The following is a 15,608-nucleotide window of genomic DNA, read 5'->3' as shown; positions in this document are numbered from 1 at the left end:
GGATCTCTTGGATGTAGATCTCATCCTTCACATGTAAAAATCACCCTACCTCCTCATCCCAAAAGGACAAAAGCTGTGGAAAATGATTGCCCAATGAGATGACTGGTTACAGTATATGTAATTTTTTCTAAAGCATACTTCATATATTTTCTTAAGATTACATCAAACTAACTGTGCCAGGTCAATTCACTTTGGAGAAATAAAATAAATAAAAATAGCAACAATCCCAGGCCCTTTTCCTTGCAGAGCTAGGAACCACAGTTTTGTGTGCAATCCTGTGATGCTGCTGTGATGACTGGACAATGTCTAGAAGCAACAACAACAGAACAAGGGAAGAGAGCTCGGCTAAGGTTCAGATTTGAAGTGCTTTAGGTTTTTCAAAAGGTAGGTGCAAAAAAAAGAAAATATTTTTCCTATGGAGATGCACTGTCTTCATTTCCCATTGTAAAATTTTAACTTTCAGTTTCCTGAACCTATGGCTGATCAGACAAATGGTCAAAGTTTTTTAAACAAAAGATGAACTCTTGATAATAAAATAAATTTTGAACATAAAGTAACCACCCTTAATTTTTAAATTCAGTTTGAGGTTTCTACTTTTCAAGATTGAACAATATACACCAATAGTAATAAAAACAAAACAAGGAAAAAATATCCCCAATCCTATGTCTTTTTAATAAAAAAAATATTCTTCTCATCAAGATGTCAACAATGGACAAAATAGGGCTGCGGTGAGGTAAGGGAGGGAGCCGGGAGAGGAAACCTGGTCAGAATTTGACATTGAGGCAGCCTGGGCCAGGTGTGGGCAGGGACCGGAAGTGATATCACCAGAAGGCTCACAGCCTCAAACAGACCCACTGAAATCACTGTACCAAAGGGAAGGAGGCTTGGCTAAGGTTCAGGTTCAAAGCCAAGCAAAAAGGACACCTACAGGCACTCCAACACTCCATCCTCCTACTGGATTCTCAACTCCCTTGGCTTTGGGGATATAACTCCCTCCTAGTTTTCCTCATCCTTCTGGATTGTTCCTTCGATGTCTCCTATGTTGACTTCTTTCCCAACGTTGGTTCCCAGGGTTTCCTCCTCTGCCCACCATCATTAAAACTGATTCCCTCAGTGATGAAGTTGGATTTGAATCCAGATATTCTGGCCCTAGACCCCAACACTACCCTACCCCCAGTCTGGGAGATGAAGAGTTTATATTCAGCTGCCTACTGCCCATTGATACCTAGAAGAGCACAGCCTCCTCAAACTCAGTCTCTGAAGTGGGAATCTTCATTCCCACATTGGGCTAGCTCCTTGGTCCTCTATTTTAGGTGGCAACATCAGAATCTACCCAGTCACTCATGCTAGAAACCTGGGACACATCCTTGATTCTAACCTCTTTGCTTTTCAGAATTCATCTATTACCTGGTTTTGGTGATATGGAGCTGTTATGTACCCCAGAAAAGCCATGTTCTTTTAATTCAATCCTGTGGGTGCAGACCTATTGTGGACAGGACCTTTTGGTTAGGTTACTTCAACTGAGATGTGACTTGCCACATTCAAGGTTGTCTTAATCCTTTTACTTGAGTCATTTATGAGAGGATGAAAGACAGAAAAGGCTCAGAGAAAAGTATCAGAGAAGCTAAGAAAGGACCCACAGAAGCTGAGAGAGGAAGCCACTGGAACCAGAAGTTTGAAAGCAAGGAAACATGAGAGCAAAGGACCAGAAGACTCTGGCCATGTGCCTTCCCATATGACAGAGGTGTCCTGGATGCCAACAGCCTTTCTTCAGAGAGGGTATCGTCCCATTGATGCCTCAATTTGGACATTTTCATGGTCTTAGAACTGTAAATTTGTAAGCCAATAAATTCCCATTGTAAAAACCAACCCATTTCTGGTATATTGCATTGTGGCAGCTTTAGCAAATCAAAGTCCTGCTCATTTTAATTACTATATAAGTATTTCTTGCGTCCAACATGTTCTTTCTCTTCCCACCACCATCGTCTTGTTCAGTTGTCAGCATCTTTCGCTTGGAATGGATCTCCCTCCTTCTGATCTGGGCCCTCTCAAATTCCATCCTCTCCATCCTCTATCAGCCCCTAGAGTAATCACACAAAAATCTAACCTTCTTACTCCCCAATTAAAAACCCATCAATGGCTTCATGTCACTCACAAAATAAAGTCCAAAATCCTTCACAGGCCTCCAATGTCCTCATGGTCTGGCCCCTGGTTACCTCAACAGCATCATCCTACCCCTCTCTGCCAAGAACTCAGTGCCTCAGCAACACCAAACCACTTGCCATTCCACATACACATGGCCATGTGAATTCTCACCTCCATTCCTCTGCTCATTCCCTTCTGTTTGGAAGGCCCTCCCAGACCTGCACCCTTAAGGACTTAGGCATTCTAGGAACACTTAAAAGATCAACTAAAAAAGAACACAGAGGAAGTTGTAATGTAGAACTAGGGCTCAACTAATTTTCAACTCTAGGCAAATGTCTGACACTAGGGAGCTACATTAACTAATTTCCAAAATCAACAGAAAAAATCCCCTTCAATGTGAGAATTTTAATTTCTTCAGTAAACTGGTTAATAAGTTCATGGGGGAGAGTCTGATCGTGAAATTAAAGGTGCACATGCACACATCAGTCAAGTGTTCTCTGGTTTCTTTGAACATCCCCTGTACTCATCCCACTCTTCGGCATTGGAGTTGGATTGACCAACATTGGGTGAATCGTGCTCTTCAACACTGAGACCAGCTGCTTTTCAAGTTGATAAAAACCCTGCTCTTTTTCTCAAGTGCAAAGTTGTGCAAGGGAAGCAAGGTCACACCCTGGTGACTCCCTGATGTGAACTAGTGACTGTGACCAGAGATGGTCGCTTCATAGGTATCAAAACAACTGAGAATTCCTAGGCAGTAACTGTTCAGTAACAGGTTTCTCCATCCTTGAGAGGAGCACCAAGGATGAACAAATGTGTGGCTGCCCTTCCGAGAGGTGGAGAGATGAAAGAGAGATGAAGCAAGTGGAGAATCCATTTCCAGATGAAAGAGCTTGGGGTGACTAAGGGCTTCCTTCCTACCTGGCTGGGCCAGGCCCTGGAATAGTTGAACGTGTTTCTGACAGCTCTTCTACTCAAAGAAAACAATCAGTGCCAGGCAGAGATTGGTTCTTTCCCATCCGGACCCTCAAAGGGCCACAGTTTCACTAACAAGGAGAGCCTGCATGGGTGGCATCTTTTCCTCCATTGAGTGGAAATTTTTTCCATTGAGAGCTACATACTCTCAACCCAGGCAGAGAGGCCTGTGCCAGCTAATCCCTTACAATCACCAATGTGGCAATTGACGATAGCTTCTTCTCTTGGCTACCTCGACACTAGGCTCTCACAATTTCTTCCTCTCACTGTCTTCTCCTTCTCGGTGCCATTTGCTGAAACCATGACTAGACTCCTTCAAAAAATATGTCTCTTAATCCATGCCCATCTCTAGTGCCAACGTCATACCTGGCTTCTACAATCCCTTTATCTCTGTCTTCACCCTTTGTGTGTGTTCCTTTATGGCTGTTACCACAATTTATAATTCTTTTATTTGTTGTTTATTTCTTTGTGGTCTGCTTTCCAGACTGGAGGGAAGAGGAGAGGATGTGTTCCATAAGAGAAGGGAATGTGCTTCTGTCCATTTTAACCCCAACTCCCAGTATGATGTCTGGCACATAAAGAATACTTAATAGACACTGGATGGATGGATGGATGGATGGATGGACGGATGGATGAGTGAATTGTTAAATTAGTTGTATTGCCTGGCTTCTTGGCTCAAAAGTACCCATTACTGGACACATGGAACAAGTAGGGGAAGCTTGGGCCCAGAATCTGGTTAGAATGCTTGGCTTGATGCAGCCCAGGCCTCTAGAGACCACCAGCTCTGTTTTTTTACCCCAGGAAAACTTCCTCTGATCCTGGCCAGGGGACCAAGATTCTCTGCCAGTAACCACTCCAAACCACCCCCTCCCTGAGCCTTGTCTGAAGTCTGGACGGGCCTCTCCCCTTTGACCTGCAGTTGGCAAAGAAACAGCTTCCAGGGTCTGACCACTGACAGCAGCAAGACTCAGAAGCATGCCTGATAAGAGGCTTGCAAGCAGCTCGCGCTGGCCTCTGAGGGTGATGCTTAATAGCTTCAAGGTGACATCAGGGTCGGGACTAAAATCCAACTGAACAGAAAGAGACATGACCTAACTCGTCTCCTCACCATGGACCTGGCTGTGAGAGCTTCTTTTCTTTATTAATTTCCTAACCGGAGCTGCTGGCTCAGGATTCCAGCCGGTCCCCAGAGCTGGGGCCCACGGCTGGGCTTAACTCCAGCATTATTGGGAAGGGAGCAGGCTCAGCTGGGGTCTTAGAACCCCCAAGATGGGCATCAACCATCGAGTCTGTGCTCAGCTTGGCAAGAAACTGACAGTTGGCTTTGTCTACCATGCAGCAGGTTTACCATGCTCTGAGAAAATCCAGTGGCAAATTCAAAGTCTCCAAAGAATTCTTCATGATTGAAAAGAAAATTTGCTACAGGATTTCATCAAGCAGCAGTCTTCCCCAGTGCCTATAAAAGATGGTTTTATTTGTATGTTTTTTTAATGATTTAAAACCAGTTTTCCAGGAATGCAAATCCTATCTCAAATGGCCAGTGTCCCTGGCTGGAGAGCTGCAGACCTGTGTCGGAGCTGGCCAGTTGCCTGGTGGGGACTGTGCTCTCTTTAGGTTATTTTCCTTTAATATTCTCTGCATTGCAGGAGGGGAAATCGCTTACTCCTTGTCATCTTCCCTACACCAGTTCCCAGCTTCCCACAACCACAACCACACGTGGACATGCACATACACAGACACACACACACAGAGAGACCCCTCAACACATCCACACAGACACACCCACACATAGACTTGGGTTCCAATGTGGGCTCTGTCACCAACTGGCTGTGTGGCCTTCGTCGCATCACTTAACTTTTCTGAGCCTCAGTTTCCTCATCCCAGTGGCCTGTGGAAATTTTGGTGCTTGATAAGCATGCATTGAAAAAATGATTCCACAAAGTATAGATAATATTTTGCTGATGGGAGGATTAGATTCATTCATTCATTCCATAAAAATATTTCTCGAGTGCCAGCTATGTGTTTGGTCCTGGCACAGTGAGTGGAGACAATCATCCTGTCCCCTACGCAATGGGGGGAGGGCTGCAGAAAACCTGGCACAGTGCCCAGCTCAGTGGAGGTGTGCTTCCTCTCTCTCTCTCTCTCTCTCTCTCTCTCTCTCTCTCTCTCCCTCTCTCCTCTTTTTGCAACCCAGTAAGAAGAAAAGCAGAGAGCAAGGAGAAGGAAGCCCAGGTTTAATGTCTGCTCTCCTACTCATTTGCTGTGTGACTTTAGACAGCCACTTACCCTCTCTGGACCAACTTCCTGACTCTGCAGAAATGGAGCTTTCTCCTCCAGAGAACCTCTTTTGTTGCTCAAATGTGAATTTTCTCTCTCTAAGCTTAACTCTGCAAATAAATTCGTCAGCCCCCCCAGATAAATGAGCCTTCGTGGTGACATGGGACACGAATTCCAGAAGTGACCCTGACCTTGGCATCAAGGGACTGAGAATGCCTTTTTTTGACCAAAAGGGGGAAAAGAAAGGCAACAAAATAAGGTTTCAGTGGCTGAGAGAATTCTAATAGAGTCCCATGGCTGTCCTGGAGGTTACTCCTGTGCAAGCTTCACCTAGACATGCCAAATGACCACAGGATAACAAGCCCAAGTTAACAGCAGTCCCAAAAACTTTAAAGAGTACCCGGATCCCTGTCTGAGACTCTATAAAAATTTCACTCACTAAGTTTATTCTTCAGAAACTTAAGAGAACTCCTATGCCAGCTAAGTTCCAAACCCCAGATGCTAGAGCTTCTTCAAGAACATCAACCAGATGTGTTCCCTTTTCCCATAATGTCAACACCCCTTTACAACATGAACCAGTTAGTGTGGTCACTGCCAGGACATCCCTGAAGATCGGGAAAGTGATTAAACTAGAGGAAGGGGTAGCAACAGACAAGATGGAATTTAACAAAGGATTATGAATACTGAATCTTTACATAATTTTCTTTTTCTTAGTTGCTAGGGTATTAGAATAGCTAGAAGGAAAGAATTGACATGGTGGAACTCTAATACATAGCATCCTTTGAAATTTGTTCTATAGCTACTTGCTATATTGTAATTTGAAAGCTACCACCTTTTTATATATATGTTGTATTTCACATCAAGGAAATAACTGCAAATGTGGAACTGTAACCTATAATATTCTTTGAAATTTGCTCTCTAACTACTTGCTAAATTGCACTTGGAAAGTCATCAGTTCTTTATATATGTATGTTAAATTCTACAATAAAAAATAATTTTTAAAAAATGGAGATTTCTGATATCATGGTCTGTCTTGAGTACTAAAGATAAACAGGCACCATAAGTAAAATGTTTGCAAAGTACAAAACTGAACAGGTAAGAGAGGCATTAGGGAATAGTGATGAAGGTAAAGGGCCCTCCCACTGCATTGGCCCAGAGCAGAACCTCCACTCTCTTGCACACTGTAGCCACTAATAGCCCCCGAGCCCACTGGATGACAGCAATTCAGCTGCTAAGAATCCCCACCACACACACACACGCACACACACACACACGCGCGCACACACACACACACACACACACACCCTCCGGGGAGGCAGCACTCGGATCTTGGCCAGTGGCCTGGCACCTGGGAGGAGCAGCCTGGTGCCCCTGCTCTTTGGAGGGGTCCCCGGGAGAGAATCTGAAAGCAGACACCCAGGGGCTGCTCGACAACCTTCTCCTAGAAAGTCCCGCAGCGGCACTCAACTCCATAGGCCATCTCTCGCCATCTCCCTTCATTCTGTCTTCCCTTGGCTCTGACCCCTGGGAGCCCACTTTCCCTTCCCTGTGAAAAGTCCAAGGTAGGGGAGAACCAGGCACAACTGCCCCTTCCCACAGCCAGCCCTGCAAGCCCCCCTCCAGAAGGGAGACTGAGCGCAGAAGGCCGTGTTATTCTGGGAGAGGGTGGGGAGGCCCAGTCCCTTAAGACGCTGTCCAATCCTTGGCCACTATCCCTTAAGTGTTTTTCTCACCATCTCTTCCCTGAAAGGCCTGAGAAGCCCTTACCAGAGGACCCAGGGGGGCAGAAGTGCTTGGAGGAGCCTCCTGAGTGGCTTCCCTACAGGAATGAGGGGTGCGGGGTGGGGTGCTGGGCAGCCTACAGGGCTGGGGAACCCCTTGGCCAGCACCAAGCTCTTTCTGCTCAGGAATCTGTGGCCCTCCTGGGGGAGGTAGTGCAGGATGCAGGGCCTTCAGCCCCCAAATCCCCACCTGTACCCTCCAATGGATCTCTGTGGAGCGCATGCCAGGGGCGGGAGGAGGAGACAATGCTCCTCTTTGTTGGGGGGCCCTGGGCCAGCTGTCAGGGGAGGAAATTAGACAGCACTTCTGACAGCAGCCTCTGTCTGGGGTGTCTGTGAAATACGGGCCCCAGGGGTTCCTTCTCAAGGCCAAGCCACAGCCACTGGCCACCCCCACCCTGCTTTGGGCAGAGAAGACACTGTCTGTTTGGAGGGAAATGATATACAACACCCAGCTTCCTTCCCTCCCCTCCGGGGGGGGCTCAGGGGAGCTCCAAGAACTTGATGGAGTTCACAGTTTCTCCTGGGTGGTAGGGGTGTACGTGGATGTAGGTGTCAGTGTGTGTGTCTGTGTGGAGTGCATGTGTGTACACCTGTGCACGTGTATATGGGCACAAGGGCATGTGTATGCATGTGTATGTGCTCACTCGTGGCCGGAAAAGGGGGTTCCAAATGCTGGCTGAGATGGACCCTCTCTTAGCAGCCCCACCTTTGCACAGACAAGACTTGGGGCCTAAACAAAATTATTCAGAGGGTCGTGGCGTGAGGGGGAAAGGGCGGCAGCTCACTGAGCACCCTGTCCTCTGATTTCATCCCCCAAGTAGCCACCTCACAAGGTGGGAATTGTTTCCAGGATGAGCACATCCTCCCGCCTCATGAGGGTCCCGGGAGGCTCCTCATCCGGCCGCAGCCGGCAGGGCCTCCAGTGGCCCCTGAACCATTCGTCTTAAAGGGAGGAAACGGGACGCTGTTCCCACCCGCCCCCTCCTCTGTGGCCGGCCTGGTCTCCACATCTGGGCTGCAGCTGGTTGCTGGGCTGCCCTCGCAGGCCTGCGCTGTCCAAGTGACCGGAAGACAGAGAGCTGTCGGTAGGCAGGGGGCCCCAAGAAGCTCCCCAACTCCTCCGCAAGCCCTCGGTTTCTTTATGCATAAACTAGGGGCAAAAGCAAGGGCAGCCCAACCTCCTGGAAGGTCTGTTGGGAGAACCAAAGCATATAAATGTGTGCAAATATTCAGAAAATGCCACAGGCTGGTGACTATTACACACGCAACAGGAGGGTGCTAAGGTGAGACGTGAGATGGAGCCCAGGAGAGGGGCTTCTACTTTCCACTGTTGCTGCTCACCATTACCTGGTGGGGGGTGGGGGGCCTTATCCCCATCAGGTGGGTCGGGAAGCCAGGTGCTGAGGTCGCACCCCTCCTTCATGTGGGAAATGGTGACGCCTCACGCTGGGGTCACTTGGCTCTCACATGGGATGACCATCGAGCCGTCTCTGACGCTGCGCGACTTAGGTGGTGAATGGAACAGGTGTGAGTTCACGCAGTGGGGAGACTTGGGTGGACATGAACTATTGTCACATCCTGGCTGTTTCTGAGACTGGAGTGTGTCCTTTCTGCTTCCCCTCTTGTCTCAAGGAGTTAGGTCTCTGGAAGCAAAGATTCTGTGCCGTGCTGCCTCCCCTGTCCTCCGGGAGCTCAGGGTTCCATCCAGGAAGAACCAGATGGCCGAGTGCCCAGGGACGGTGTAACAGGAGGTAGTAGAGGGAATCTGGCCTTTAGAGTGAGACAGATCTGGTCAGAATTCCAGCCCTGCCTCTTCCTAGCATGTGGCCTTGGTCAAGTCACAGATTTGGAACCCCTGTTTCGTCATCTGAAATGGGAAGCAGCCACACCCCGAGAGGCCAAGAAAGCTACCTGAGCTAATGCCCCTGGAAGAGCTCTGCTCAGGGCCTGGTTTGTGATCCAGGCTCAGGGAGAGAGGGTGGCCTTTCTCGTCCCCCTACCAGGGAGGACACGACATACAAGAGACACGAGGCTAGTGAGTCCAGGGCAGGAGGCCGGCAGGACCCCACTGCTCAGGCAACCAAGGGAGAGGACAGGAGAAAAGGAGGGAATTTGCAGTGAAACAGGTCTAAAAAAGATGAATGTTTCCTTCCTATTGGAGGAATCCTATGAACAAATGCCAGCATGCATCAGAGTTGGCGCATCTTAGATCATCCAGCTCTTTTAGACCCATGGGAAAACCAAAGCCCAGAGAGGGGAAGGGACCAGTGTAGGGTCATTCAAGGCATTTATTTCAGACCGTCAACTCTCTCCAGGGCTCAGTACGTCTCCCATGAGGTTGGGGTGCAGCCAGGGAAGGGGCCAGGCCTGGGGAAGTCACCTGCTTCTATCGGGGAAGGGCAGGCGAAGGACAGGAAGAGAGCACTGGGCTGGAGACAGCGGCCAAGGCCTGGGCTCTGCCCTTCTGTCCAGGGCCTGAGGTCCTCAAGACAGGTCCAATCTGCCAGCAGAAGCCAGCTGGCCAGCCCCAGAGGTCCCTATCTGTCTAGACAGCAAGCCGGCCCATCCTGCTGGGGAACTAGACTCAAAGGGGGGTTTGGGGAAGGCAGATGGCCTCGGAGGTCCCCAACAGCTCCGGAAGTCTGCACACAGAGTCTCTGGAAGACTGAGAGGTGTTGTCTCTGCAGAAAAGCCGTCGGACATTTCCCTGTGACAGTGACACAAAACATTCCTTCCTCCATAATCGCCCCTCGCTGCAGCATTGGCGCAGGGCAGACAGCCTGCCGTGCATGGGCTTTATTTTAAAATCCATCTTGTTTTTTTTTATATCCCTGTGAATGCCTGAACTCCCAGGCAGAGGAAAGCACTCAAGTCTGTCCTTGAGTGTGCCGGTGGTGATGTGATGTCCGAGACAGCACCCTCTGAGCTCTGCAGCAGGAACAAACCCCCTGCTGATGTAATTTAAAAGAATAACCTCCCAATTTTCTCATCTCCCTTTGCTGGATACACCTTATCAAATGACAGGAGAAGCCAATGTTTGGTTAAATGGTTCAGAGGTTAATACTCAACAGATGGGAGAGGTTTTTGCTCGTTTTTTTTTCCCCTTCCTTCCAGGAGATCTGGTCTATTCTGCAACTCTTGCTGGATTTGTGAGGCTGGGGAACCCAGGGGTGTTCTTTCCATCACCGCCTTCACGGGAGCCCATTCACCCCTGCTGCCATTGGCCCCCAGGGTCCCAGTCTGTGTCCCCAGGCTGCACAGGATCACACTGTGAGGCAGGCCCAGCCAGGGTGGGTCACATACTGGAAGCCAGAACCTGTCTGTCCCGCAAGGTCCCACACTAGGGCAGAGGGCAGGAAACAAAGCCATCCCCCCTTCCACAGCTAGAATGCTGCTCTCCTGGCTCAAGAGATAAATAAAAAATAGAGGCCCAGGATGGGTGGCAGCAGGTGGGGAGAGCACTTACCTTCGGCACCTGGTTCTGCCACAGGCCTGCTGGGTAACAGTCTGCAGAGCCAACCTCCCTCCTAGAGAATGGGAAGTAACACCCCTTTCTCCTCTGGCTTCATGGAAGTGGTGGAAGGATAAAGGAAGAACTGTTGTCTTCACCTCCTAGGGCCACCATAACAGAGTACCACAAATCGGGTGGCTTCAAACAACAGAAAGTCGTTCTCCCACGTTGCTGGAAGCTCGACTTCCGGAGTCGAGTTGTTGACAGGGCCATGCTCCCTCTGGGTTTGTTGGGAAGAATCCGTTCCACGCATGTCTCCTGGCTGCTGCTGCTGGCTTGCCGGCCTTCCAAGGTGTTCTCTGCCTTGGTTGTCCCAGGGCATTCTCCCCTCTGTCTCTCTGTGCCCAAATTTTCTGTCCTTATAAGGACACTGGTTACACTGGGGTAAAGGCCCACCCTGCTGCAGCCTGGCCTCATTTCAACTTGCCTGATTCCATCCGTAATGACCCTGTTCCCAAATAAGATCACACTCTGAGGTACGGGGGATCAGTGCATCAACATGTCTTTTTTGGAGAACACGATGCAATCCAGAACTCCTTCTTAGACTATGCTCCCTCCAGAGCAGACCCCGGAACAAGGCTTTGAGGGCAAGGAGTTTATTTGGGAAGTGAGGCCAGGAAATACTCATTGGGAAGTGGGGAACGCAGCAGGGAGGGGAAAGAGGTCAATAGAGGGTATGTCCCAGCGCGTTAGCACAGTGGGCAGCTGGGCCGATTGCCCGGGGGAATGACAGAGCCTTTGTAGAATGTGCCATCCAGGACAGGAGCCATGATCACATGTGGCTGCTGAGCACTCAGAACACAGCATCCGAATCAAGGTGTGCTGTGCAAAATACAGCCCGATTTGAAAACTTGGTTTGAAAATAAGAAGGCCTAATATCTCATTAGTACTTTTTTACATTGCTTGCAAATCTAAATGATAATATTTTGTTAGATTGGTTGAAATCCAATGTATTTAAAATGAATATCACCTTTTTTAATGTGGCTACTAGAAAATTTAAAATCACATGGGGCGCACTGACGAAAATATTTAAGGTAGCGCACCATAATGAGGAAACATAAAAGTAAAATAAATGGATGAGGAAGCATCAAAAGGAACATTGAGACTAGGAAAAACAAGAGGAAGTCAGAAGTGGGGGTGATCTTCAAAACGCAAGACGAAGTCATATGGAAGCATCTCCTGATTGATAGAGATAGTGCTGGAGATGACCAGAGAATTAATCTGCTATAAAGAGTTTCATTAAATGGTGCAACTTTGGATCCCAGGAAGAGGGAATCAGCCAGTATCAACAAATGCTGAGGATACTGTCACAATGTGAATTTTCAGTGGGCAAAACCTTGTTGGTATATGATATGAATCTCAGAGAAATGGAAAATTATGAAAAAATTTACAAAGAGAATGTAGCATTGCTGGAGCACATGAAAAATTGCAGAGTGCAAAAAGCAAATTCTTCAAGCAAAATGAATACAAAAAAACTGCCAAGAGTATGATGCTTTGGCAAAAGTGATCCAGCATCATCCAGACAGGCATGAGTTAAAGGAACTAGAAGCGCTGGGAAAAGAACTGGAGCATCTTTCACATATTAAAGAAAGCATTGAAGATAAGCTGGAATTGAGATGGAAACAGTTTCACGTTCTTCTTAGCACCATCCACGAACTTCAACAAACACTAGAAAATGATGAAAAGCTCTCAGAGGTGGAGGAAACTCAAGAGACAAGCATGGAAACAAATCCTAAGCCATAGATCAGGCTGATTGCTCACCATTTACAAGAACATTGCAATAACTACATGGTCTTAGAGTATTTAGAATTTATCATGCTTTTGAGACATTTAAAGATATTTCTGCAGTGAAATACTTTATTCCTAAATATTAATGCACATTTCATTCATATTTCTTCACACAAAGGGATGTGTCTTTAGTGTAGATTTGGTTTTATTAAAATGTTTTTTTATTCCTAAACTTTGAAGGTGGGAAGCAGTACTCCAAAAATGTTTAATAAAATATGTCCAAACAAGAAAAAAAATATCACATGGGACACACATTCTGTTTCGATTGGTCAGCACTGATATAGAACATGTCTTGGCCTTATCCCCCATGAACTCCTATTCAGAGCCCTGTTTCTAAGAATAATCATAAATCTAATCCTAAAGGCATTCATCAAATGTTTACTCCGTGCCAGGTGCTGTGCCTTATCATTTAATCCTCACAGTGACGCCATGACAGAGATCTTGCTATTGTCCCCCTTTGACAGGTGAGGATGCTCCAGCTCAGGATGACCAGACTTGGAAATGTAGCAACAAGGGGTAGAGCTGGGCATCAAAGCCAGGTCTGTGAGACCCCAGCTCTGTGTAGCTGCACCACTTCATCTGGACTCAAAAGCACCCCTCACTCACTCACAAAATGACTGGAGCCAGGGAGGCTGTCCCCTATCAAACAAAGGGCTGGGCCTAAGAGTCTCCCCCAGAAAGCCTCTTTGTTGCTCAGATGTGGCCCTCTCTCTCTCTAAACCCACTCAGCAGGTGGACTCACTACCCTTCCCCCTACATGGGAAATGATTCCCAGGGGTGTAAATCCCCCTGGTAACGCAGGAAATGAGTCCTGGGGATGAGCCTGGACCCAGCACTGTGGGACTGACAGGATCTTCTTGACCAAAAGGGGGAGGAGAGATGAAACAAAATTAGGTTCCAGTGGCTGAGAGATTTCAAAGGGAATTGAGAGGTCACTCTGGATGGTATTCTTATGCACTATATAGATATCCCTTTTTAGTCTTTAGTGTGTTGGAATGGCTAGAGGGAAATACCTGAAGCTTTCGAACTGCAACCCAGTGACCTTGATTCTTGAAGATAATTGTATGGCTATGTAGCTTGCAGTGTGACTGTGTGATTGTGAAAGCCTTGTGGCTTGCACTCCCTTTATCTAGTGTGTGGACAGTTGAGTGGAAAAATGGGGACAAAAATTAGATGAAGAATAGGGTGGGATGGAGGGGATGGAAAGTTTTGGGTGTTCTTTTTTGCTTTTATTTTTATTTCGGAGTAAGCAAAAGGTTCAAAAATTGATTCTGGTGATGAACGCACAACTGTATGATGGTGCTGTGAATAACTGATTGTAGGTTGTGGATGACTGTAGGGTTTGTGAATATATGTCGATAACACTGTATTTTATTTTATTTTTTTATTTTTTTTAAGTCTTCATTTTATTGAGATATATTCACATACCACGCAGTCATACAAAACAAATCGTACATTCAATTGTTCACAGTACCATTACATAGTTGTACATTCATCATCAAAATCAATCCCTGACACCTTCATTACCACACACACAAAAATAACAAGAATAATAACTAAAGTGAAAAAGAGCAATTAAAGTAAAAAAGAACACTGGATACCTTTGTCTGTTTGTTTGTTTGTTTGTTTCCTTCCCCTATTTTTCTACTCATTCATCCATAAACTAGACAAAGTGGAGTGTGGTCCTTATGGCTTTCCCAATCCCATTGTCATCCCTCATAAGCTACATTTTTATACAATCGTCTTCGAGATTCATGGGTTCTGGGTTGTAGTTTGATAGTTTCAGGTATCTACCACCAGCTACCCCAATTTTTTAGAACCTAAAAAGGGTTGTCTAAATTGTGCGTAAGAGTGCCCACCAGAGTGACCTCTCGGCTCCTTTTGGAATCTCTCTGCCACTGAAGCTTATTTCATTTCCTTTCACATCCCCCTTTTGGTCAAGCAGATGTTCTCCATCCCACGATGCCGGGTCTACTTTCCTCCCCGGGAGTCATATTCCACGTTGCCAGGGAGATTCACTCCCCTGGGTGTCAGATCCCACGTAGCGGGGAGGGCAGTGATTTCACCTGCCAAGTTGGCTTAGCTAGAGAGAGAGGGCCACATCTGAGCAACAAAGAGGCATTCAGGAGGAGGCTCTTAGGCACAATTATAGGGAGGCCTAGCCTCTCCTTTGCAGCAACAGTCTTCCCAAGGGTAAATCCTGTGATAGATGGCTCAACCCATCAAACCACCAGTCCCCTATGTCTGTGGTCATGTTAGCAACCATCGAGGTGGGGTAGGCCAATACCCCTGCATTCTCCACAGGCTCCTCAAGGGGCCTCTACATTTTTTTTTTCCTTATTTTTTTTTTAACTTTTTTTTTAAAATCAACTGTATGAAAAATAAAAAAATAAAAAATAATAATTAAAAAAAATACAATAAAAGAACATTTCAAAGAGACCATAACAAGGGAGTAAGAAAAAGACAACTAACCTAAGATAACTACTTTACTTCCAACATGTTCCTACTCTACCCCAAGAAAGTAACCTAATATAGCAACATTTCTGTGAACTTGTTCCTACTATACCCATCAGAAATTAACAGACCATAGTCATTCCTGGGCATTCCCAGAACGTTAAATTTACCCGTGATAGCTTATCTGTTCTTCTTGGATTATTATTCCCCCTTCCTTAATTGCGCTCTATTGCTAGTTCCCCTACATTCTACATCATAAACCATTTGTTTTACATTTTTCAAAGTTCACATTAGTGGTAGCATATAGTATTTCTCTTTTTGTGCCTGGCTTGTTTCGCTCAGCATTATGTCTTCAAGGTTCATCCATGTTGTCATATGTTTCACCAGATCGTTCCTTCTTACTGCTGTGTAGTATTCCATCGTGTGTATATACCACATTTTATTTATCCACTCATCTGTTGAAGGACATTTGGGTTGTTTCCATCTCTTGGCAATTGTGAATAATGCTGCTATGAACATTGGCGTGCAGATATCTGTTCGTGTCACTGCTTTCCGATCTTCCGGGTATATACCGAGAAGTGCAATCTCTGGGTCGAATGGTAACTCTATGTCTAGTTTTCCAAGGAACTGCCAGACTGACTTCCAGAGTGGCTGAACCATTATACAGTCCCACCAAC

General features: G+C 46.7%; 1 pseudogene; it reads left to right on the top strand.

The window, feature by feature from the left end:
* Positions 1 to 8,650: 8,650 nt before the first annotated feature.
* On the top strand, positions 8,651 to 12,437 carry LOC119514778 (annotated as a pseudogene).
* The last annotated feature ends 3,171 nt before the right edge of the window (positions 12,438 to 15,608 follow it).

This window comes from Choloepus didactylus, chromosome 18 (assembly GCF_015220235.1).
Source record: "Choloepus didactylus isolate mChoDid1 chromosome 18, mChoDid1.pri, whole genome shotgun sequence".
Classification (NCBI taxonomy): Eukaryota; Metazoa; Chordata; class Mammalia; order Pilosa; family Megalonychidae; genus Choloepus; species Choloepus didactylus.
This window is presented reverse-complemented; position numbering and strand designations above follow the sequence as displayed.